This window comes from Ailuropoda melanoleuca, chromosome 2, assembly GCF_002007445.2.
Source record: "Ailuropoda melanoleuca isolate Jingjing chromosome 2, ASM200744v2, whole genome shotgun sequence".
NCBI lineage: Eukaryota > Metazoa > Chordata > Mammalia > Carnivora > Ursidae > Ailuropoda > Ailuropoda melanoleuca.
Genome location: NC_048219.1, coordinates 74,708,933 through 74,736,356, shown reverse-complemented (window position 1 = coordinate 74,736,356; position 27,424 = coordinate 74,708,933). Strand labels below are relative to the sequence as shown.

Below are 27,424 nucleotides of genomic sequence, written 5' to 3'. Positions count from 1 at the left end.
GGGAGTACCCAGGAGAGACATGACCCAGACTTGGTGGATAATGAGCAGTCAGAGGAGGCTTCTTGCAAGAGGTGATGCATCAACCACGATGAACAATGAGCAGGAGTTAGCTAGTGGCAAGAAGACGGATATTTAGGGCTTATGCAACTACACGGATAAAGGTTTGAGACACAAGGAAGAGCTCAGTAAGCTGTAGGAACTGAAATAAGTTTAGCACAGTTAGACCTTAGTGTGATGGTGGAGGGGTGTGGAGGCAGGGGAAGAAGAGAAGGAAAGGTGAGAGATGAGGCTGGAGAGCTTAGCGGGAACCTGACTGACAGTACGCACACGTTCAAGTGTCCATGGGTTCAAGAGAGTTCCAGGTGCCAGCCAGGGGCCAGGTACTGTGCTGAGTATCAGGCACGTGATTTGCATTTTACCTTCCACCTCCAGTCCTCATGCATCCTATGTTCTAAGCAAATGATTTACACGCTCTGTACATTCCTCCCACTCTTTCTTTGCTCCAAATGTTCTCTCTACCTCAAAAGCCCTCTCCTTGCATTTTTGATAGGTAGACATTAGGCATACATCGGAGCCTAGCACAGGTTATCACCTTCACCACAGAGATTCCCTGGTCTCGCCCTGGGTCCTTTCAGACAGTGGTGACCCACCTCTGCTGGAATCATCCACTACTTAAGATGTGTCTTTGTTAGGGCATATATCAGTTTTGTCTTAAGGGCTTTTGTTTGCTTGTTTGTTTTTAAAAGAACGTTTTCTCTCCCCTGTAAGATTGTGGCCTTCCTTTGGGCTAGGACCCCAAGGTAATCCAGGATTCATCTATGAACCAGCACAGCCCTGCACAGCCTTCTCATAAAAGCTAATATATACTGAGCTCTTCTCATTCCTCTAACGGTATGAAAAGCTGCCTTTTTCATAGGTCACATGTGGTGAATATTGGCAATTTCATGTAGTTAAATCTAAATACAGGCCAGGTACTGAGTTAAGCAATTGGCATGTGATATCTCAATTAATCCTCACAGCAGCCCTATAAAGTAGATGCTTTATATACCTATATATATATACCCTATAACCATCTCCATTTTACAGACGAGATAACTGAGGCTTACAGAAGGTAAGTGATTTGCTCACGATTACATTGATAATAAGTGGAAGAATTTAATTAAGTTAACTGATTAGAACAAAACAGATAAAAATGGTAACATAAATTGCCTCTTACTGGTGGGAGTAAGGGAAATGAATGTTGTTTTTACTCATTCTCCCTATTTTTCTCTTTTCTACAGAAGAAATATAGTTCCTGGTTATGAATAAGAATACTATTAAAAAACTTTTAAAAATGCATAGTTATAATAATTATTTTATTCAGCACTTGCCTTGTGCCAAGCACTGCTCTAAATCCTTTAAATCATTTAATGTTGGGGCACCTGGGTGGCTCAGTCAGTTAAGTGTCTGCCTTCGGCTCAGGTCATGATCCCAGGGTCCTGGGATCGAGCCCCGCATTGGGCTCCCTGCTCAGTGGGGCGTCTGCTTCTCCCTTTCCCTCTGCCACTCCCCCAGCTTGCGCGTGTTCTCTCTCTCTCACTCTCTCTCTAAAATAATTAAATAAATCTTTTAAAAAATCATTTAACGTTCACAACAGTGCTATGAGACATAGTCTGACAAGTGAGGGCACTGAAGCTGAGAGGGTGGAGAACTTTGCCCAAGGTCATACAGCTGCCAAGTGGTGGGGCTAGGACTCAGCGGGCGTCTGACCACAAATACCATTCTTTCCACCTTTATGCCATGCATATGCACAAAAACCCATACCATATATAAAGGATATATTTTAAATGGCAAGAAGCACAAACATCTGTTAATCTAAATCAAGGTTTAAAATGCATGCAAAACTGTGAATGAATTTGCTACTTTAATTCCCCCTTGCTATGGCTGGCATAAAATCACAGGCTGGCTCTTTTTAAAATGTTCCAATTTCAAAGGCAAAATTACTTGTTTACTAGCTTCTTCAAAGAATAATGATTAGAAAAAACATAAAGACATAGAGTCATACTGAGGCACGCATGATGGTTGAGAATCTTGAATATAGAAGTTATTTCTGACTCTGCCATAGTAATTTGTCAGCTAGACCTAATTGAGTCCAAAATGTCACTGAGGAACTAGTCGTAGCTAATTTAATAAGTGACCCAGGAGAATAAACCAGGCAGGGTGAAGGGAAGGGAGGGCTTAGCAGGTACCTAGCGAAGAATCTGTTTGGGGGAAAAACCAATTCCCAAGTAGGGCTTTAGGAACTGCCTTACACACATGCTCCAGCCTTCAGTCTGTATTTCTGTCTGAGACGTGGAATATAGAAACAGAAAAAGTATGGCTGAAGCTTTATTGCCTATGGTTAGCCAAGTCTTAATACATGTCCTTTAACATGATTTCTTGTGGCAGTCTCTTTAGACAAGCTGTTGTGCTTTTCATCCCTTCCAGATGTTGGATCCTTGATGCAAAAAATTAAAACAAGTGTAATGGGCTTGATTGTGCAAAATCAGATCGATTCAAATTAATGAGCCCACTAGACATTAACAGTCAATAAGTTTACAAGAGATTAAAACTGAAAACAGCACTAACTACAGTATTTCATGACAGAATAAGGAATTTAACAGCTTAAATGAAAATATTTTATTTCACTTTTATGTAGCAGCAATTTTCAAATCACTGCAGAATATGTTCTGCTGTGAAGCTTGGCATTCACCACCGTGGCTTTTAAAAGCAGAATCCAAGGTAAGAGGGAGCACTGCTCTGGGGTGTTCCCAGGGGGCATTGCCTCTGAATGGTCACCTTCATCACCCATGTAACTCGCTTCAAGTGAGTTAATACATGCGAAATGCCGAGCATGTAAAGGGCACAGAGCCGGTACCCAATATGCAGTGTTTTCTTTCTCCTTTGCCCTATACCACAGAAGCTAAGAAGCCTTTTTCTGCTCTCCGTAGAAACTACTGGACACAAACAAATATATTTCAGGTTCAGTGGAATCATACGCAGTTGGAGTTTTCTTCTCTAAGTTCTTGGGAAGGAGATTGTTCAGGCTAAATCCAGAAGCTTCAATGAATAATTCACTACTCAAAGCTCAATAATGTCAAGATTTTCTTTTAAGAAAACAAGATATGTCTATGGACTTTTCATACATTCAGTGACATTGAATTAACAAGGAGAAAAGTGGCTTGACATTATGGTTCACATAACAAAATTAAATGAGCATGGATTTTAGAGCCAAAAGGACCTGGGTTTGAATCCAGATTTCAACACTTACTAGCTATGTGACCTTGAGTAAGTCCCTTAATCTGTCTGGGAGTCATTTTGAAAAGGATTATCCTTTCCTTGCAGTGTTGTTATGAGGATTCAAGATAAAATTAATGTTAAAGTACTAGTATAGTTTCTGGAAAATAGCACTCATGAAGTGATATCACATTATCACAATGGGTATTTAAAAATACTCCTTACTACTGACTTCATAACTAATAAAACAACAATATCATAGATTTAAATTTTTTTAACAAAAAATTTGTGGGGTAAGCTACTGCAATAGAGAACAAATGGGATTACCTGGTCTAAGGGTTTGACCAAACTTTAAGCCTTCTAGTTCTCACATAATGCTTTCCTCCAGGAAAACAATAATATCTAGTGCTGATTTTCTCCTTAGAGATTTATGAGTATTAAATATATTTTAATATATCTATAAAGAGATTTAAGCTCTTTTTGGAAATAAAGCTGAGGGAGCCATTGATCAGAATTTGACATGGGAATAATTTCACTGCTGGGCTGCATTTTTCCAAATACATTTCTCCCCATAAACTGATGGGAAATTCAGTATTTCATTTTCTGAATATTGCCCAAATGAATTGTGGAAGTCCAGCAGAAGTGCTTGATTGTACTTTCATTAGACTTCTTTTCCTTTAGGCCATACAGGTGCAATGAAAGAAGAAAGAAAATTAATTAAATTTATGGGCATGTTTATACCCTCCAGGTGTCATAAAATGTACTGGCTCAGACATTTTTCAAGTAATTAAGCAGACATATCTGTGTTTCCTAATGAGTTGCTGCCCTTCCCTTTTTAATCTGGTGAGAGATCTCATCACCTGCCTTCTGTCAGCTGATGGGCTTATTCCCTGGACGGGCTCAGCCATCTCCTCATTGGGACTACATGGATATGGATATGAGATCCTCTTGTCCACAAAAATCTTTCCAAGGGTCAAGTAGTAATGGCACTGGGTGTGGTGGTTTAAAGATATTAAAATGAACTGGTTTGTCTCTTATACGTATTATTAGAGATGCTGGTTCAGATTATTTGAGAAATAATATGACTGAAATATGTTCATATATTCAAATATATATACATATATATATGTATACATGCTCAAATATGTCTCATCTGTGATATGTATTGCATTTTTATGTATGTATATATGAGAAGAGAGTGACTACTAATTCAGTCTGGGGCTTAGATGAGACAAAATTTAAACTTCAACTTAGAGCATGTACTCACGGAACTTGGACAAAGTGGGAGTGGGAAAGGATTCCAGCAGAGGCGAAGACCACATATAACTGGTTTATAGGATGCTTCTGCAACTCACCCTGCACTGCTCCAGACACCGGAGATCTTTAAGGAGCACTAGGTTCAGCTGACACTGCAAACTAACATGTACACAATAATTAAGACTCTAAATAATAGACAATATGTATAAGTGACTGCCTTACATAGTAACAGTGGAGTACAAGCGGATGTTTCGAAAAGATACACAAGGGCTGCAAAACAGAGTACAGTCCAAAGGAAGGAGGATAAGCTGAGCTAAGCCACTGGAGAAGCAGCGAAAGGGGAGAGGGCATTCCAGAACAGAGAGCACAGTGAACTTAGCATCTTCAGGGGCATGGAAGGTGCTGCTCTCCCTAGAGCACAGTGTGGCATGGGAAGCCGCTACAAACAAGATTAGGGAGGCACAGGGGGCCAAATTAAAATGGAAGGCGTAAGAGCCAGGAAGAGAGGTTAGAATTTGAACCTTTTGTGTGGATTCCTTGGCAGTGACATATAATCAATTCTTTTTTTTTAAAAATCACTTGAAGAAATCTTAACGATCAACTAATCTAAACCTATCCTCCCTGCACAACCTTTTCACAGATGAAGAACTGTACTGAAAATAGTATTTTATTAAGATTCATCTGGCAGTGACATAAGGGTGGCTTAAGTTCCTGGGCACTCCAGGTGAATGCCTCCTCCTCCAGACCTTGTCTGCCTCCTGAATTCCCTGTCTTAGCAGAGGGGCACCTCCACCCGCGGGTGGCCCAAGGCCTCCCTCTCCCTTACCTGCCCACATCTACAGAGTAACCCCACCCTGGAAGTTTCATCTCTTTATTCCCTCTTATAGCCGCCCCTTTCCCTTGTCCCCAGAGCCACTCCCCTAACCCAGGTCGTCATCATTTCTGACTGAAGTGCCACAGGAGATGTTTACCTTTTCTCCTTGCCTTTGGTGTTGTCCCACTCCAGATCATTCTCCAGATGACTGTGAGTGAAACAAGGTTAGGGTGTCCGAGCCATATTTCTTTTGTTAAAATATATTTTTGGCAAAAACCGTACATATTGAAAGTGTATAAAATGATGATTTGATATACATACACATCGTGAAATGATTATTAAAGTAAAGCTAATTAACAAGTCATCTGTTCACAGAGTTACTATTTTTTGTGTAACCATCATTCTAAAATGCATTATTTTGTTTTGTCTTCAGAGTAAAACTCCAGACTCTTGGGCTTGACGACTCCTCTCACATCCTCTCAACTGATTTCCCTCCCCCATCAGGAATGTCCCCACTGTTCATGTTTACATATTATTGCAACCTTTCCTCAAAGTGTTTCTCTTTCCTGGAATGCTCCTCTCCTCCTCCTTTGACGTGAAACTCTGGCATCATCTCCTTTAAAAAATATTTAAATCACACCTCTTTTAGTTGCAATTGACTAAAATCCTAACTTATTCAATTTAAAAGCTCAATCAACTGAAACAAAAAAGAGGAATGTGTGGACAGAGGGGACCACTCTGGAGCAGGGCTCAGGCACTGCCCGATCTGGCGACTCACCTCTTGGTCAGATCTCTCTCTGGACCCTGGATTCCTGCCCTGTCTCCCAATACAATGGCTTCATTCCTTGTTCCTTGAAGGAGCTTCCTCATTACCACATGAAGAAAGACAGGCCTTCTTCATGTTGTAGCAACATGGTTTACAAGCAAGGGCTTCTTGATCAGACAGAAAAGAGAATTCTAAGGAAAGTTCCGGGAAATAAATGTCTTCAGGTGGCCCAACTTAGGTCATATGTCTATTCCTGGGGCTATTACTGTGGGAAGTGGGATGGGGTACACAAATTAGCCTAACCAAGGTCACGTGTCACAGGTTGTCACCAGGAGAAGGTGATGAACGAATGAGTGCTGAGCAGAGGAGAAACAAGAACCAACACAAGAAGACCTTCTTACCTGTCCGGGCAGTCACCCCCACAGATGCTCCATTCCCACCTTTTACATTCTGTCATAAGTGACCATTACACCATGATGGGCTTCCTTTTCTGCCTCGCTCAAGGATATACTCTGAGGCATATCCACATGACTGCAGTGGTTGGCATATGTTCTCTTGAAGAACATTTACTGAATGGACCCCAAAAGTGTCAAAATTTGTGACCAACCAAAAGAGAATGAGTTAATTACCACACAGGGGTAATCAAAGCAGTAGGTGAAATTTCAAAGGGGACAGGCCGGGGTAGGGGCGCAAGGACCTGGTCTCACGCCATGAGGGTATTTGCAGTTGGACAGAGTGAGGAGAAACGGAATGCAGCAGAGAATAAAAGGCAAGCAGAAGGTTGTAAAAAAAAAGGTAACAGAAAAGTTTGTGATAGCAAAAAGCAGCTTACAAACACAAAATGTAAAATTTCAGCTTTGTTTGGATTCTGAATAACTGGGAATGTTTTCTCTTTTCCTTAAGTAGTTGTATTTACTGCCTAGACCAAGAATCTCACAAATAAATGCTGTGGCATGTGGGCGGGGGGTACGGGGGCAACAGTGGTGGTGGAGTCCCGGAAGAAGCCACCAGAAGCTGCGAGCATTGTAGAGCGAGGGCAGTCTGTCAGATGAACAGGAGGGTAAGCCCCCACCAAAGACTATCTGCCTGAGAGACTAAAGCACCTAGAAGGAGGAGGACGGCCCAAGGGAAGGGGACGTAAAGCAGACAAGTCTAATCCAGTTAGAAAGCCTGAGTGGCAGGGGGAGAAGACTCGAGTGCCCCATAGTGCTGGTCACTTCCATGCCTCGGAGCCAGCTCTCTGGGAATAGCGGGTGGGGACAAGAGACGGAAAATGAAAGAGCTCCCTCTCTGTGTTGCTCAAGGGTGTATATGATAAAGGTTAACACTGAAGTGAGCGAAGAAGCCCTATGCCACTTCTGCATGAATCAGCGTATTACCTTAATGCTTTGATGTCTCTAGAGAACACACAGTCCTTTGGCATCTTCAGGACTTCAGCATCAGCTCTGTCTGTCCCCCCACAGTCAAGGCAAGGAGGGGGGCAGTGGGGTGCCCTGCAGAGCCCATTCTCCTGTGGACACCAGAGGCAAGGGCAGCACAGTCATGGGATCCGGTATTATAACTGTTGATACTCTTGTCACCTCGTCTTCAGTAGGCAAAAAGTTTTGAACCGTCTTGACTATTTAAAAAAAATTAAAACAGCTAACATTTATACCCCAGATACTAAACATACGTACAGGGTCTCCATGGAAGATTCCATTTTTGTCCTTAATTTCTGAAGCAGAATTTGATGAAAAAGAAAAAGCAGAATCAAGAGAGTCTTACAAATAAATAAAGAAGTGCATGATGAGATCTTTCACCAAGCGCCATAAAAAATTTGGCTTTGTGCCATCTCCTTCGTAGTTACAGTTTTCTTCCTTTAGAAGGTGGTTATGGCCAATCTGAAAGTCATTTCTTCAGCATGCATATCTACTGCATAAAGTATCTGATTCCAGAGAGGAATTTTTCACAGATACAGGAGGAAAATGGGAAAGTGTTTGAAGCAAAATGAAATCTCTAGGTATCATAGTTACTGCTAGGAAGAGTGTCTCTTCAGATGGAGGCCACGGAACCACTATTATAGAGGATAATAAAGCTGTGTCGGACAGAGAAGAGGATTTCTTTCATAAAACCCACACTGACACATGACTGGCCAGGACACCTGAGAAATTAGGAACCAAGTAATTGGATGTTTTCATCTCTAAAACATGCTCCATACCACTTTTGAAAAAAATATCAGTGAAAAAAAATTTTTTTTCTAGAAAATTATAAGGCAGAAATCTCTGAAGACCAAATTTCAAAGAGGCCTCCATGTTCATATGCTTAAAGTGCTAATATATCAGCTTCTGCCCATCCAGTTGCACCAGAAAGTTGGGAGAACAGAGCCAAGGACATATATTTAAGGAAGGCTCATCTGAAGTCAGCCCTTAAGCTAGGCTGGTACATAATCTAAAAGCTCCCTGAATAAAGGAATTATCTCTAATTCACTCATATGATCTCCCACAACCCAGCTTTATACGGGACACAATACATAGCAGGCACTGAACGAATGCTTATTAAGACTGTTAAAAATGCTTAAATTCCAAAGCTTATATACTTGATTCTCCAGGAATAACGCTTGAGATGGTTACCAGGTGCAACCTCAGGTTTAGATGCCGAAAGCCCCATATTCATTCCTTTAAGCGGGCATCCATGTAACACATTATGAAAAGCACATGAGAAGAAAAACCTTGCGTCAGATTTTGAGGCAATGGTGAATGGTACGAGCCCTGCCTAGACAGAATTCGTAGTCTAACTAGGGAGACAGACTTGATTAAAAGTTCATCATAATAAATGGCAGCTTCACATAGCCAGAAAACATAAAATGCTCAATTTTATTACCCATCAGGGAAAGGAAAATTAAAACTACAGCAAAATACCTAGATATAACCCGGAATGTTATCTAGATATACTCTAGAATAGCAAAAGTGAAAAATGTGAAATATCAAATGTTGGTATGGATTTGGAGCACCCAAATTTTCATGCATTGCTGGGTGGTGTGGGTGGGGTCGGAGATGAGGAAGATAGGTATGGCCACTTTAGAAAACTACTTGTCAGTGTCTGGGAAAGCCAGAAGGAAGAATGAGTTATGACCCAGCAATTACACTCTTAGGTATACACCTAAGAGAAACATACATACATATTCACCAAAAAAATATGTATTAGAAAGTTCCAACAGCCCCAGAAAACTACCCAACTTCACATTCACTGTAGAATGGACAAATAAATTGTCATATAATCACAAAATGAGCAATGAGAATGAATGATCTACACACATCAAGGCAGATAAATCTGAAACACACAATGTTAAGCCAAACAAGTCAGATATGAAAGTACACATATTGTAGGGTTCCATTTATATGAAGTTCCAAACAAGCCCAACTAGTTTATGCTATAAGAAGTTAGGACAGTAGTTATCTTCTGGTACTGGGGGTAACTAGGAAAGTGTAAAAGGCAACTGAATGGGGCATGAAAGGTATTCCGGGCATAGTGATAATGTTCTGTTTCTTCCATCTGTGTGGTAGTTGTATAGATGACTTTCTGTTTGTGAAAATTCATTGTTCTGTATGTGATTTGTGCACACTTTTGTATATATATTAGACTGATAAAACAGTTTGGCGAAAAGCCTGCTTTATATACTGAAAGAGAATTTTAAAGAAAGTATTCAGGGTTTGTGGTCAAGGGGGCATTATAATTTCACATTTTGAGGCTCGGCATCCCAGTCCAAACATTGAACAATAATAGATACATTATAAAAATTACAATAAAAACTTTAAATAAAAAAGGAATGACCAACCTCTGGTTTTAGCTCTCACATATAAAGAGCTTAGAAGTTATCATTTCCATGTTTACAAAAGGAAAAACCGAATAAATTAAAAAAACTTTGACTTTTCTTGGATCTATCAGAGAACTGTGATTGCATGGGAAACCACTATGCTGAAATTTCAGGAGACAGTCACATCCAGAGAGACACTGCTTAGATCCACATACCTGGGGCAGAATCCCCTGAAGCCATAAGCTGATAGGAACACAGAAAAGGGATTTTTTAAAAAAGATTTTATTTATTTATTTGACAGAGAGTGAGACAGTGAGAGAGGGAACACAAGCAGGGGGAGTGGGAGAGGGTGAAGCAGGCTTCCCGCTGAGCAAGAAGCCCAACGCGGGGCTCAATCCCAGGACCCTGGGATCATGACCTGAGCCAAAGGCAGACGCCTAATGACTGAGCCACCAAGGCACCCCCAGAAAAGGGATTGTTGAAGGATTGCTGGAGGCTGAGTGTGGACTAGCATAAGAGTGAGACACTTCTGGGGACCATAGCCTCAGTGGGGTCCCCACACTTCCATAAGCTTTATCTCCAGGAATCCCACCAGGTTCTCATTCCAAAGATTCCCTCTGACTCCGGTAGGGGAAGGGAAAATAATTTTTGTGCATGTCCCCAGAGCCTCCCCCATAGAAGATTTAGTGTTCAGGAAAAGACTGTCAGGGCATTATTCCAGCTGGAGGAAGGGCATTTCCCCCCACTGCAGCCTCCTCTAAACTTCCTAGCTCACTTAACAGAGGAAAAAACATAGTCAATAGGGGCAAGGGTTTTGAGAAATAGGGGTGCAGCCAGGAATGGAGAAAGAGGTGGGGGTGGGGAAAAGCTAGGCCATGAGAAAAACACTTCTGAAGGTCACAACTCGAAAAGACATGTCCACTGAAAGACAGAGATTTCATCAGAAGATCCTAGAACTCCCTCTTCCTGACACTTTACCATCGTAACAGCACTGTTAGATAAAAACAGTGAGTCATAGTTGAAAGAGCTCCAAGATTCAGTTTCTTTCTGAGAAGGAGTAATTAGGGAAGCCCAAAATCAAGAAGGGAACCAAAAATAAGAATACTAAAGAAATTTGAAGCCTCTAATACCTACTGCTACAGCAAACATTAAACACAGCTCAAGTCCTAGCCAGATTAATATAAATACACTGAAGGCCTTTTTTCCTCAGTTCTTATCACCCAGTGCACCAAATCTAGCTTTCAACAACAACAACAAAAAAACCCATAAGGCATACCAACAGGCAAGGCAAAACACAGTCTGAGCAGACAAAGGAAGCATCAGAATCAGATTCAGATAGAACAAGGAATTATCAGGCAGAAAATTTAAATAACTATGATTAATATGTTAAGGGCTCTAATAGAACAAACAACGTGCAAAAATAGGCAATGCAAACAGAGAGAGTAAACTCTAAGAAGAAAATAGAAATGCTAGATATTCTGAAACCATATCCCAGCATCCTAGAATTCAAAAATTAAGAAACGGTTGATTCTAGGGCTGGGGGGGGAAATGCATAAGATGAGCCCAGAGCATCTTGTAGTGGCAGCAAATAAAGAAATACTAAAACAAGCGTGCTTGCTCGCAGACACACACACACACACACATACGGATGGATGGATGTCAAAGGGACCCAGGAGCCAACTAAAAGAGCTTCCAATAGTCAAACTTGTAAGAATTTGTATAAATACTTTACCCTCAAGGAAGTGAAACAGAACTCCTGGTTTTTAAGTATGGGCTACACACAGTAACTTTCTTCCAAAGAGTACAGTATAAAAGAGGGATCAAAGAATAACTTTATAGTACAAAAGTGTGACAAACACTACTTCCGCCAGGTGATCCGTGATAAGCCATGCTGATAGTATGTGGCCTTGATATGATATGAGCAGAATGGTACTTTATGTCTGTGGCCTTCCTACCAAAAATACATAACCCCAGTCTAAGAATGAGAAAAACATCAGGCAAACCCTAACTGAGAAACAGTCTACAAAACACCTCAGCAGTCTTGCTCAAACTGTCAAGGTCATCAAACTCAGGAGAAGTCTGAGCAACTGTCACAGCCAAGAGGAGCTTACGGAGGCATGACAACTAATGTAATGTGGTATCCAGGATGGGATCCTGGAACTAAAAAAGGACATTAGGTAAAAACTTCAAAAAATCTGAATAAATTATGGACTTCAGTTAATAATTATATATCATAATTGCTTCGTTAGCGGTGAAGAACTTCTCTAATAATTTGAGGTGTTAAGAGTAATGGAAACTAATACAGATATATAGAAACTACCATCTTTAAAATTTTTCTGTAAATCTATAACTATTCTTCTAAAACCAAAAGTTTACTTTAAAAAATGAAAAAAAAAATCACATTGATAGAAAGGAAAAGAAGAGGGAGAGAGCACAAAAAAGAGACATGGCTGAGCTCCCAAATAAGCTAAACCACTGGGGTCAGAAATGAAAGATCCATGAAGAGTAAATGGGGCCGAATCTGAAAGTTTCCTGGGTTTCAAGTCTGGAAACCAGCAAATGTAACTGGGCAGGTAGTGCTTGTGCAGTAGCTGGAATTAAAAGTGTCCACACAAAATGAGAGACCACAGACAACCATGGCTCTCTCGAGCTTGAAAGATGGCTCAAGAATAAAAGTGGGTGTTTCTATGAGCTGAAGACCTAAGGAGTCAGGATGAAGCAAGCACAGCACAGTCCTGGGCCAAGCCGCTTTTGGCTCAGTGGCTCCGTCTGCAGTATCTCCAGTATCATCTGTGGACAGAGACCCGAAAGCCTAGGTCTCAACTGGTGGAGTGGGGAAATTTAGTGGAGTATCCCAAAACCAGGATGAGTGTGTACAGAGATTCTGGGGGAGTGGATAGGAGGCATGAAAACAGTCAGATTCAAGACAAGGTCATGTTTCCATTATCAATTGCTGTGTAGCAAAGTATTCTGAAACTCTGGCTTAAACCAACTGCCATTTTATTACATCTCATAATTTGGGGGGTTAGGAATTTGAGCATGCTTCAGCTGGGCGATTCTTCTGCTCTACCTGGTGTCAACTATGGTCATTTGATGGTATTCCAATGGTGGCTAAGGTAATAAGAGGGTCAGAGAAAACTTTGTTCACATGCCTGATTCATTGAGAGGGACAGATGGAAGACCAGGATACCTTCTCTTCTCCCTTGACTCTCATGTAGTCTCAGGGCCTTTCCACACAGTCATTTGTATGGTAGTTGGACTTTTTACGTGAATGCTCAGGGCCATAAAGGGACTGTTCCAAGAGATAGGAAGTCCCCAGAAACTGGCTCAATATCACCCCCATTGCATCTTTGTCAAAATAGTTACAGATCCCACCAGATTAAAGAAGAGATACAGATCCACCACACAGTGAAAGTAGTGTCAAGTAATTTGTGACCATCTTTAATTCACCATCATCCTCAATCCAAAACTCTAAAACAAGTGATAACAATTAATGCTAAAAATTCCAACCAAAGAAATCAACAAGTGGGATATAAAGTGTGTTCCAGATGAAATGAAAACAATAAGAACATATGATAACTTCAGCATAAAAATGCTTAGGATTTTCAAAAAGATACAGGAATATAGCATCAATAAAAAGAAAACTATATCACAAAACACAAAGTAGCTAAGAAGAGTAAGTAGATTAGAATTCTTGAATATCAACAACAGAGATATTAAATTTTGTAAATACAAAGTTTGTTTAATTTTTTAAATTTTAAAAAATTTTAAGTAATCTCTACACCCAACATGGGGCTCAAAGTCACAACCCAAGATCAAGAGTCACATGTTCCACCAACTGAACCAGCCAGGCACCCCTAAGGCTTATTTAGTAGAATAAACTTTAGATAGTCAATGATAAGAATTAATGGACTGAAATATGGTATTGAGAAATTCACCCAGAAGGCAAAGCAGAAAGATAGAAATATTTTTAAAATATATGAAAAAGCAGTTAAGAGACATAGGTCAGTCGAGACTCTCAAGTCTACTTCAAAAAAGAATTCAAAGCATAGAATAAAAAGAACAGATAAAAATTTCCAAAATTGAACAAAAGCAAATACTCTCAGGCTGAAAGTATATAGCAAAGGCCAAGCTGAAAAACTAAAAACAAACTATATAAAATAAATAAATATATATAACTATAAATATATACATATTCCATATGAAAAAATTGATTATCTAAACCAGCCCCTCAAGATTGATAAAATTTGCAGTGAAATTGTATTAGTAGCAGTAGGTAACAGGAAACAATAGAAAATATTCTTTAAAGATGGATGGAAAGTAACTCTTAGTCTGGAATTTTCTCTCTGGATAAATGGCTATTCTAAAGAAATAGGGGGAGAAAAGACTTATTCAGATACAGGCTAAGGAAAATTAGTACTCATAGATCCTTACTGAAAGAATGATTAAGGAATTCATTTCAGTTTTAAAATGTAGTAAATGCAGTGGGTAGAATGATGCAAAAATAAATATGAGTAATCAAAGGAATTGGCAAACTCTTGCCAAATTTAATTACCTGTAAAAACAAAGAAATATTACTATGTTTTTAAACTGTAGAATCAAAATTCTAGACAAGGATAGAAAAAAAGAGGAAGATGGAGGGTCAGGGTATAAGGATCTGAGATCTTTTTCATTTAAAAATAGTAGACAGATTGAATAATTTTAAATTTGGGCTGAAATTTTTGCAATTAAGATACATTTGATGTATTTTCAAGGGCCTTCACAAAAGGCATTATTCTAAGTGAAAGAAGTCAATCTGAAAATATTACATGCTGTATGATTCCATTTATACAAAAAAGGAAAAACGTTGGAGACAGGAAACAGATTTGTCACCTTAGACAGTGACAGGAAAGGCTCATGGAGGAAAAACAACTGATTTTTGAAATAAGAACTCAGGCTCTTCTTCACATCCACAAGTTATGTGAAGAAGCAGAGAACTACTGGAACAAGGGGCAACCAGTGGCCCTAAAATCTTTTAACTTTATAAAGGTTTTGAGAAGTTTCCTCATCAAAGAGTCTTAAAAAGACCATGAAACAAAAGAATCTTCAAAGGGTTGGGCAAGAAAGAACGGAGAATGATTTGGTCAAAACTCTCCTCTGGACACACCTTCCCCTAATATACTGATGAGAATCCTCATGAAAATAATCCTCATGAAAGTACCCTCAGAAAAAAACTGAAGACACAGTAAGACCATGCATACTGTTCTAACTCAACCACACTATATATGATTAGAGGATATGCTACTGAGGATTATCAGATTTTGAAATATGTTATTTTGAACATGGGAGTTGCTGAGGTTATCATTGTCACCCTTGCACTTACCTAGCACACAGTGGATTAAAGAAAAAAAATGTCAAAAAGGTGTCTATTCAATGAATGAATGAATGAATGAATGAGCTAACAAAGAAGCCACACTAATGTGTCGGTCAGAGACAGGAGTGAAAGAAAGAAATGGTTACAAAAGCAGTGCCTGGAGTACCTATCTGACTAAAAAAGGAAAGGATCATATGACTTACCATGTCAAGTACTTCTAAGAGGTTGATGGAAGACCCCGCCATTCCACCAGGATCAAAGACAAGCTAGCTCTGAAAGACTCTGGATAGAAGTACCATCATTTCACAGAGACCAAACACAAATCCTGGTCCAGAAGGTTATTGACTGATAAAATGTATTATCACAAAGACATTGAGTAAGCAGAGAGCATTTGTTTTGAAAAGCGATAATGGATTTCATAAAGATATTCCATTACAGCTTCACTGAAATAGTCACTTCACTTCACGAGGGCCAGAGTTGGGACTCTGAATTAATTATGGTAATTCTGAAGTATCTGTGCAAGAGGAAGACTGTGTGTATGAATAAGTAAGTGTCTCTTAGTAACATTTTCTGATGAATAAATCAGTTTAAAATTGGAAATCTGTGTCCTCTGGTAATTTGTTCTAAGCCTTCTTTCCTGTGAGATCCCTTTTCAAAATTAACACACCTAGAAGACATTCATTAAACATTTGTGGAATGGATGAATTTTGATGTGACATTGAGATAATACTTTCAGCATTACTATAAAGTAGTACCCAGTGCATATTTTTCATAAGCAGATGTTTTGCAATGATTATAGGACTGCAAAAAAAAAANGCTAAGAAGAGTAAGTAGATTAGAATTCTTGAATATCAACAACAGAGATATTAAATTTTGTAAATACAAAGTTTGTTTAATTTTTTAAATTTTAAAAAATTTTAAGTAATCTCTACACCCAACATGGGGCTCAAAGTCACAACCCAAGATCAAGAGTCACATGTTCCACCAACTGAACCAGCCAGGCACCCCTAAGGCTTATTTAGTAGAATAAACTTTAGATAGTCAATGATAAGAATTAATGGACTGAAATATGGTATTGAGAAATTCACCCAGAAGGCAAAGCAGAAAGATAGAAATATTTTTAAAATATATGAAAAAGCAGTTAAGAGACATAGGTCAGTCGAGACTCTCAAGTCTACTTCAAAAAAGAATTCAAAGCATAGAATAAAAAGAACAGATAAAAATTTCCAAAATTGAACAAAAGCAAATACTCTCAGGCTGAAAGTATATAGCAAAGGCCAAGCTGAAAAACTAAAAACAAACTATATAAAATAAATAAATATATATAACTATAAATATATACATATTCCATATGAAAAAATTGATTATCTAAACCAGCCCCTCAAGATTGATAAAATTTGCAGTGAAATTGTATTAGTAGCAGTAGGTAACAGGAAACAATAGAAAATATTCTTTAAAGATGGATGGAAAGTAACTCTTAGTCTGGAATTTTCTCTCTGGATAAATGGCTATTCTAAAGAAATAGGGGGAGAAAAGACTTATTCAGATACAGGCTAAGGAAAATTAGTACTCATAGATCCTTACTGAAAGAATGATTAAGGAATTCATTTCAGTTTTAAAATGTAGTAAATGCAGTGGGTAGAATGATGCAAAAATAAATATGAGTAATCAAAGGAATTGGCAAACTCTTGCCAAATTTAATTACCTGTAAAAACAAAGAAATATTACTATGTTTTTAAACTGTAGAATCAAAATTCTAGACAAGGATAGAAAAAAAGAGGAAGATGGAGGGTCAGGGTATAAGGATCTGAGATCTTTTTCATTTAAAAATAGTAGACAGATTGAATAATTTTAAATTTGGGCTGAAATTTTTGCAATTAAGATACATTTGATGTATTTTCAAGGGCCTTCACAAAAGGCATTATTCTAAGTGAAAGAAGTCAATCTGAAAATATTACATGCTGTATGATTCCATTTATACAAAAAAGGAAAAACGTTGGAGACAGGAAACAGATTTGTCACCTTAGACAGTGACAGGAAAGGCTCATGGAGGAAAAACAACTGATTTTTGAAATAAGAACTCAGGCTCTTCTTCACATCCACAAGTTATGTGAAGAAGCAGAGAACTACTGGAACAAGGGGCAACCAGTGGCCCTAAAATCTTTTAACTTTATAAAGGTTTTGAGAAGTTTCCTCATCAAAGAGTCTTAAAAAGACCATGAAACAAAAGAATCTTCAAAGGGTTGGGCAAGAAAGAACGGAGAATGATTTGGTCAAAACTCTCCTCTGGACACACCTTCCCCTAATATACTGATGAGAATCCTCATGAAAATAATCCTCATGAAAGTACCCTCAGAAAAAAACTGAAGACACAGTAAGACCATGCATACTGTTCTAACTCAACCACACTATATATGATTAGAGGATATGCTACTGAGGATTATCAGATTTTGAAATATGTTATTTTGAACATGGGAGTTGCTGAGGTTATCATTGTCACCCTTGCACTTACCTAGCACACAGTGGATTAAAGAAAAAAAATGTCAAAAAGGTGTCTATTCAATGAATGAATGAATGAATGAATGAGCTAACAAAGAAGCCACACTAATGTGTCGGTCAGAGACAGGAGTGAAAGAAAGAAATGGTTACAAAAGCAGTGCCTGGAGTACCTATCTGACTAAAAAAGGAAAGGATCATATGACTTACCATGTCAAGTACTTCTAAGAGGTTGATGGAAGACCCCGCCATTCCACCAGGATCAAAGACAAGCTAGCTCTGAAAGACTCTGGATAGAAGTACCATCATTTCACAGAGACCAAACACAAATCCTGGTCCAGAAGGTTATTGACTGATAAAATGTATTATCACAAAGACATTGAGTAAGCAGAGAGCATTTGTTTTGAAAAGCGATAATGGATTTCATAAAGATATTCCATTACAGCTTCACTGAAATAGTCACTTCACTTCACGAGGGCCAGAGTTGGGACTCTGAATTAATTATGGTAATTCTGAAGTATCTGTGCAAGAGGAAGACTGTGTGTATGAATAAGTAAGTGTCTCTTAGTAACATTTTCTGATGAATAAATCAGTTTAAAATTGGAAATCTGTGTCCTCTGGTAATTTGTTCTAAGCCTTCTTTCCTGTGAGATCCCTTTTCAAAATTAACACACCTAGAAGACATTCATTAAACATTTGTGGAATGGATGAATTTTGATGTGACATTGAGATAATACTTTCAGCATTACTATAAAGTAGTACCCAGTGCATATTTTTCATAAGCAGATGTTTTGCAATGATTATAGGACTGCAAAAAAAAAAATGGAATCTGGGTAGAAGTTACAAACATGCAGGTTTGCAGTGAGTTAGGGTTACACTTCACATATTCAAAAGTCTCACCTTTGTTTGAAAAAAAATGACATAAACACAACATGCATAATGTATGCCAAACTGTGGAACTAGGAGCAGTTCAAGAAAGAGACAATAAAATTGGTGAAAAGGACAATGTCCTGCTACATGAGAATATATAAAAGATTTCATCAGAAAGGCTAGGGATATAACTGAATGTAATAAAATGATAAAGTGATATAGAGAGAGTAAATATAGAATTATTAAGAAAATTCTGGACTCCTAAAATGAGGATTTAAATTTTGAAAGAGTTTATTTTAGCACTGCACCAAGGGTATTATTCAACTTTTCAAAGTGGAAAACAATTTCTATAACTCATTGACTAGATAATAGTGATAAAAAAAATCAACTAATTTCAGCAGGATTTAAAAAATAAATTCATGTACAGGAGATCCACAGGAAGCATATACCATTTTGGTATCATATTCTTAAAATCTTTAAGTCAAAATCAGTTGTTCCAGAATAGAGCCCATTGCTCCATTAATGAGGACAGAATAAAGGTTAAACACACCATGAGCCAACTTAATGGTAGACTTGGAAAGCCAGTGTGTGATATCATCAAGTCAAACAATTTTAGAGCTGAACGCCCTATGAGCCCACAGTATAATGTTCTCATTTTACATAATGAGAAAACTGAGGCCCAAAGAGATGAAGTATCTTGCCTGATGTCACACAAGCAACAAAAGGCAGAGACCTTTCAGAATTCGACTCTCTTGAGTTCCCAGTTCTAAGTTCTTTCTATTATGTGTGACTCTCCCAAACGAATACGAAGGGGGTAAAAAAAGCAAACAAGTATCGGGCAGTAAGGCATATGTTATTTCTGTCCCCTAAATATGGGCATTGAAATCTTTCATTTCATGATATAATTTTATTTAATTTCTGTCTAATCAGACTAGAGTTTGGGAATCAAGAATCTAGTTTTAACTTTTTATTATGGAAAATTTCAAGCATAGATAAAAACAGAATAGTATAATGAAAGCTCCATGTACGCATCATCCACCTTCAAAAATGATCTCATGACCAATCTTGTTTCAGCTATTTCCTACTCAATCCTGCCTCTTCTCACAGTATAACTTTGAAGCAAATCCAAGAGCACATTCATAAATATATCAGCATGTGTCTCTAAATGTAACTACAGAATTTCTAATAATTCCTTAACATCACTTTAAAGCTAATGTTCAAATTTCCACTTGTTTCATAGATGTCATTTTTAGAATTTGTTTCGAACCAAGGATAATTTAAATTTTACTAAGTTATTGAAAACAAAGGATCACCGAATAAGCTGTAGTCATGAGACTCAGAATAGAATCTACCTTTGATAACCACAGTGTCTCACTGCACCTTGAAGAATGAGGAAAATGTGTATTATAAGGGTCTGGGAATAAGGTCATTATTTTTGTATAATCACATTCAGTGATCCAATTTAATGCATAGAAGAGGATTTTAATAGAGATGAGTATATGATTAAAAATGCAGTGGCCAAATTGATGGCAATGTTTACGCACTATGGTGCACCAAATTATCAATTATGTCCATATAGCCAAATGATCCCGGGCAAGGTGCCATGCAGAGAAAATGAAATGGATCCTACCCTGTCACTGCATGCAAGTGTATTCTAACAAGTCATGGCAGGGATTAGTTAGGGTACACGGCAGGAGAAACTCCGCAGGAGAAAAACCGCTGAAGTTGGAATCAGGGGCCTGAAATTCCAGCCTGGGATCAGCCAGGATGTAGCTGTGTGCAAATCTGAGTTGAATTCCCTGGGGGTCAGGCTTCTTACGGCTATAAATAGGAGTAGTGAAGGTGACCTCTAAAGACTTTTCCATGTATAATAGCTGATGATTTTAAGTATCATCGACTTATTCCTATATATTGTGCTGAACTTCAAAGATACTATCACATTATTAAATAGAATGTTGAAAAGTCATTTCATCTATCACACAGTTTCAGAAGAACAAAATCCCACAGTGGTGACTATTATTTCTCATTAGATGGTTTAATGGTGGGGAGTCTATGGACTATGTAATTTGCTGAGGCAGAGGGTAGCATTTGGGAATAGCAGTAAGCAAGCAGAGACCTACTTATTTTCAGCATAGCTGACCACTGTAGCTAACTGAGGGCTGCAGAAGGAATCCCAACGTATTTCTTTTATCACACATCTATGGGTGTCACACAGATATACTTGCGCTCCCTACAGGTTTGCCAGATTTAGCAAATGAAAATACAGCGTGCTTAGGTAAATTTAAGTTTCGGATAAACAAAGAATAATTTCAAGTATAAAGCTTTTTTATACTAAAAACAGCCATTGTTTGCATGGAATTTAAATTTAACTAGATGCTCTGTATTTTACCTGGCAACCCTAACCCCCTGACCCATGCACTTGGGAGGATTTATCTTTCTTTTACAGGTGAGGAGATGGAGGCTTAAGAAAACTATCCATTAATACAGAAAAAATAAATGGTGGCAATGGAATTGAAATCCAGATTTGCCTAACTCTAAAACACATGCATTTTTCAGTAAGTTTTCATTGTTCCCTAAGCACCTATGGAAAACAATTTAAATTTTCTGTAAATACGCAAAGAAACTTCAACAAATTCAAATGTAAGAAGACCACAGCTTGCATAAGGGCTAAGTCTCAAAGTCTGTAAGGAAGCTACTTAGAATCTGGAAGGCATCTTTCCCACAGAAACTCTGTCAAGTGGTTATTAGTTTCCAGGTCACCCCATAAAAGTCTCTGTAACCCATATTCTAGCTGAATCACCATAGCTATTCTTAATTAAAAATATAGTAGAAGCTCAGTATGTTGCCATATTAATAATTAATAAATGTGAATTAACAGGAAATATATTCTTACTTATTTTTAATAGTGATGTAGGAGGTAAGTAAGTCATATTGAGACAGAGGAGAAGGTAATGGAAATATTATGGAGACTTGAAAAGGTCTTCTAGACATTTTTAAACACATGTAGAGGGATGCTGTTGGCGTACTGTGCCAATGTCACTTTTCAACACTCCAGATTTTTTTTTCTTGGATACAGATGTTGACTTGCATATATGGACTGTAACTGGGGCTGTCTCTTGACTCAGATGAAAAGATGCGAGGGGAAGAGAGAAAGAAAGAATAAGAAAGCTGACAAGTAGTCCCTTATGTGCCTGAGTTAACTGGAAAGAGTTTTAGAGAATGGGGGAGACTGATACATACTTGTGTTTCTGTAAGAAGGATTTGATTTAAGATGTAATTAACTAAGGAATGATAATGAAAAACTAGGACATTGCTGCGAATGCCACAGGGGAAGAGATTTCAAATCAGAGTATTCCCTGCACTGGTCACCACCTGACATCACCATCCAAGAGCATTCAGTTATTGTCCCAACAAGGCTTAGAGAAGCTCAGAGTACCACAGGAACAGAGGGTGGGGCTGGGGTGCATGACAAGGTGAGGGGACAAACCACCCCAGAGGAGTGACATTCAGCCTGAGTTCTGAAGAACGATTGCAATTAGCCTGGAAGAGAGGACTTCTGGGCAAAAAAAGAAGTGTGCGCAAAGGCGCAAAGACCAGAATGTATGATCCACTGACAACTCCAAGCAGTTTGGTATCCACGGAGGTGATTTGTGAGAAAATAAATGGTGAGACATAGTCTTGGGCAGGACTGCGGGGACCTGACCATAAAGGGCTAAGGAGTCTGGATTTGATTGGAAAGCCAAGGTGGAGCCTTTGAAAAGTTTAAGCAGGAGAGGAACATGATTAGTCTTGTTTTTGTTTTTTTTTTTGATCAGTCAAAAAAGAAGGAAGAAGGAAGGACAGGAGGAAGGGAGTAAGGGAGGTGTGGTAGCAGTAAAGAGAATGAATCCAAGTGATGAAACAGAAGGCATATTAAGAGTTGGAATATTCCAGGTGAAATTTTGATAACTTGAACTAAGATAGTAGAGAGGAAATATAAAAAAGAGATAAATTCAAGAGACATCACGACATCATAGGACTTAGTGACTACTGGCAAAACACGGCACTGAAGGTATGAGCCATGTAGTCTTAATGCCTGAGCCTTCACTTGGAACTCTTAGGCAAGTTACTGCATATCACTCAGAGTATATTTCCCCAGCTGTAAACTGAAGATATAATTAAATACACTTTCAACAGCTGTTTTGTATAAAAGTGCCTGACATATAGTAAGTGCTCAATAATACTAGTTACTTCTTGCTTTTTGTAGGAGAGTAAGGAAGGGCTTCTGGCCAGAGAAGGATAGGGAATACAAGAAAAGTGGGCAACAAGGAGGAAGAGATTGAGTTCGGTTTAAAACATCTAGAATTTCAATCTATTCTGAGATATGGAAATGTTCAGTTGGCAGCTGGTAATCCAGGCTTGGAGAGCACAAAAAGGTTAAAATTGAAGAAATGGCAGCAGCTAGGCAGAACTTGAAATCATATCAGAAAGACTATGAGAAAGGAGAAGAACAGAGAGCAAAAAATTTAATACTGAGAGGCAATAACACTGAAGAAGTTGTGGAAGAAGTTCTCAGAGAGATAAGAATACCAGGAGAGAACATCATCCCACTGTTCAGGAAAGTCACCCTACCCATAAAGGAAAAGACAATCTGGCCACCTATCAAGGTATTTAATTTCTGCGTATAACAATTAAGTAATTAATATATGTTTAAGGACATTTTCTTTACATTCTAATGCCGGTATATCTTAAACTACAATTCTTCTATACCTTATCTCATTTTACCTATTAATCTCTGTTTACTTTGTTTACGATACACACGGAATTTAAAAGGAAGGAAATTTAATTCTTTTAAAAAATTGTCAGTGGTTCTTATTTTTCAGGAAACCCCTATAGTCTAACTCCCATTATTCAGAATTAGTAAGATTTTATTGTAAAATGTGAACCAACTGAATTAAAGTGAACATTAGAACCAAATCCCGTGGCATCACGGTAATTTCCGAGCATGCAAAATGTACTCACACATATGGAATAGTAACTGTAACAAAGACCATTTCATCCATCCAGGAATAGCAATTGTATCTTAAACTTTAAAACTAAATACACCTTTTGGAAATAAAAGGAAAGCAAGATAGGGGAAGAGGTGCCAGAAAAACAGCAAAGACAAGAAAAGAGAGGGAGATTACAGCCTGCTATGTTTCTAGTGCCCCAGATTGGAGGGAGGAAGGCAGGGCTAACCCCCAGACACATTTTCGGCTGAGTTGGAATCTGGGACTCAGGGGTTATGAGGACTTCTGGGTAAAACATAGTGAAACACACTGGAACTGAAGTCCTCCCTTGGGATGAGGCTTTTGAACAAAGTCCATCCACTTTCTTCTTAGGAAACACCAAGTGAGCCTATCCATCCAGGATCCTTGTGTGAAAAGGAGGCCTATAGCACAAAGTAGGAGTCAGCCATGAGGGGCACAAAGTAGAGAGTGAGAAAGAACAGAAAGATGCTTGTGGACTCCTGACGTCTTCCAAGACACTTGTTGTTGTTGTTGTTTTTAATGTAGCAAAATATACATAATACAAAATTTACCATTTTAATCATTTCCGTGTACAGTTCAATGGAATTAAGGACATGTACGTTGCTGTGCTACCATCACCATTAACCACCTCCAAAACTCTTACCTTCCCGAACTGAAGCTCTCTCTCCATTAAACAGTAGCTCCCCACTCCCCCCTTCTCCCAGCTCCTGCCAACCACTATTCTACTTTTTGTTCCTATGAATTTAACTATTCCAGGTGCCTCACATAAGTGGAATTATATGATATTCGCCCTTTTGTGTCCGGCTGATTTTACTCAGCATACTATCTTCAAAATTCATCAAGGTTGTAGCATGTATCAGAATTTCATTCCTTTCTGAGTAATACCCCATTGTATGTATATTCCACATTTTGTTTATCTATTTCTCTGTCGGTGGACATTTGGGGTGTTTCCACTTTTAGCTGCTGTGAATATTGGTGTACAAAACCCCGTTCAACTGAGGCACTTTTTCTTCTAAGTTTTGACTTGCATTTACCTGCTAGGTTCATAGGTGTTCGCTCCAACTGTCTTAGGACATTAAGAACTTTCCATTTTTAGATGTGTTCAAACTAGAACTGTCTATCTGTCCAGGGTGATATATAGGAAATTTTTATACCAGATATGAAGCTGGACAACTGATGAATTATATGCCTATAAGGTTCTTTTTAAAGAGTATAGAATATTAAAGCATTTTATGAACCTACCTATACTATTAGAGTACTATGCTCAATTGGCAGAGGCAAGAAATTGATATTTGAGCAACCAAGAGTAATTTGGCAGGGCTGGGAACTTTGACTCCCATTTTTATTTTTAGAGACTACTAGTTGTTTATTTTCTTTTGTAAAAAAAAAAAAAAAGTAAGAATTACTTACAACTTTGTCCTTAAGCTCCATTTACGTTTCTAAATTCACCCACACTGTTAGAGACTCCAAAATATGACTGGCTATCAATGTCCATTCTGTCACAGGAAGCCCCTCATATGGGATGGAATTAATATTCTTAAAAATTTCATTGATTTGTATGCCACTAACCAAAATGAGATTACCAGGAAGGACCATTTTAAATTTAAATGAATGCTGCCTTAGATGGAATAACTTACTCTTGATCCTCACATTTGTAATCAATAGGAAACTCTTTGGCTGCATCTGATTTTTCACATTTTTCAGCTAAGTCAGGAATCCTAATGCAAAAATCTGCTCTGTTATGTGGATTTGTGAACTGTCTAGAGGGTTCTGGGTCCATTAACCAACGGATAGATTACCATGAGACATAAATATAATGTTTTTGTCTCCAACCGAGACAGTCTTGCTCCAATATTATTCATGTGATTTCGAGAAAAGTGGTTGCTGTTTTCTTTAGACTCACACCTGGAAATTAATAAAGAGCAAGGCATTCCTCTTGGTAGTAATGCAAAATTCTAAAACAAAATTAATTACTCATGCATTTTTAAAACTCTGGATCCTAGAGCTGGCAAGGAGAGCACTTTAGAATATATTCATTCAAAACCCCAGAATGAATGTGCATAATAAGGAGGTATTACCCCTGCAGGGTGTGACCGGACTGCAGCATACGGGGCCAAGGTACAGACCGGGCAGTTAAATAAGAGACACATTACACCCTGGCCATGACTGAGACAAGACATCTAAGCACCACCCTTTGTCTTACCACCCTAATGCTGCAATCAGCTAACGTGGTATGTTGGGACTTTCAACCCCCATGTGATAAATAAAATCCCACTAAATGCTATGAATTCATTTGGATCTATTGCCAGATTCACACCAGTGTGGGACTGCTGATCAAAAAAAAAAAAACAAAACAAAACAAAAATCAATTGATGTTTTGAAAATTAAGAACTGTCAAATAAAATCTTGTCAGCAATGCTGAGTGGCATATAGTGTTTTAAAAAAAGCAATGCCTATGTCATTCTATATTAAACACAGAGGTAAATAACTGGACCAATCATAAATCATTCTTTTGTGCAATCATTCAGCATAGAAATCTAACAAATAGTCTCAAGGAGATTTTTCTTCCGAGCCAAAGCTGTAACTGAGCATTTTTACGCCTAATGTAAAATATTAATGGCTTTTTCCCCCTTCTCCTTTTTTTTTTTCATTCCTTCTTGCTCCAACCCCTTCCATCCTTTCTCTATAAAGGATAAAACAAAGTCATCCTGCCCTTGCTTCTGAATCATATGTGTCCTCGCCAACACCTGAGGCAGTGAAAAAAGATGAAGAAATGACAGTATCTGGTCTCAGTGTTTCTCACTACATTGTCGTAGAGATATTTAGTGTCTCAGATACAGCATTAACTCTTCGTTGTCCTTGTGCAGCTTTGATGACAGCCTTGCTCTGAAATCTCACCAATGTGCCTGTTAATGTTTGGAGCTAAAGTCGCAGGGGCTCGTAGAGAGAAGGACACCCCCCCACCCTGCCCCTTCGAAGACCAGTTACTATAGGTGAGCTACCATGTTCTTTGCAACATTCATTCATTCATTCATTCATTCAGTGCTTAATTTTCAGGGATCTTGTGAGTCGGTTGTTAAACTGCTAATTAAAATCAGCCCTGCGGTGGCAGTATGAAAATTCAAGAGCTACAAATCAGTCCCCACCCCCTATCCAAAACTGCTGGTTAAATATTTGCCAACACATCCCTACACTTATTTATCAAATACTTATTAAGTATCCACTATGTGCCATGCACTGTGTTGGGTGCAATGAACAACAAGAATTCTTCAATACCGGTGAGTAAGATAGGCAATAAATAAGTAAATACATACTTAAAAACTTACAGAGAGTGATTGAGAAAATGAAGAAAATAAACAGGTGCTATGTCTAAGAATAACGTAAGGGAAACATCTTTCTGGAAAGGCAGTGGGGTCTAGTGGTGGAAAGGGCAGTCTCTGGAGTCAGACAGCCCTGGGTATAATTCTAAACTCTATAATACCTAGTATATGTTACACAGCATATGGCAGTATGATTCTGGGAACATTATTTAAAATCTTAAACTAAGCCTTGGTTTTCTTATCTGTAAAATAAGAATGATAACAGAACATCTTTCACAGGGTGTTATAAAGATTTAAAAAGATAATTCGGATAGAATGACCGGTGCCAAGATCTGGCAAATGTTTTGAGATAACTCAAATGAATGTTAGCTATAGTTATGATTAACATTATTGTCTGAAGAGTAATATTTAATATGAAATCTAGAGTGTGCAAAAGGTGAGCACTAATGAAGAACAAAAGAAAGAGATTTCCAGGCAGAAGAAAGTACAAC

General features: G+C 38.3%; 1 protein-coding gene across 3 annotated transcripts in view; it reads right to left on the bottom strand.

The window, feature by feature from the left end:
* Positions 1 to 27,424, bottom strand: part of NTNG1 (netrin G1) — a 279,240-nt gene that overhangs the window by 207,763 nt on the left and 44,053 nt on the right. The gene's annotated exons all lie outside the window — the stretch shown is intronic.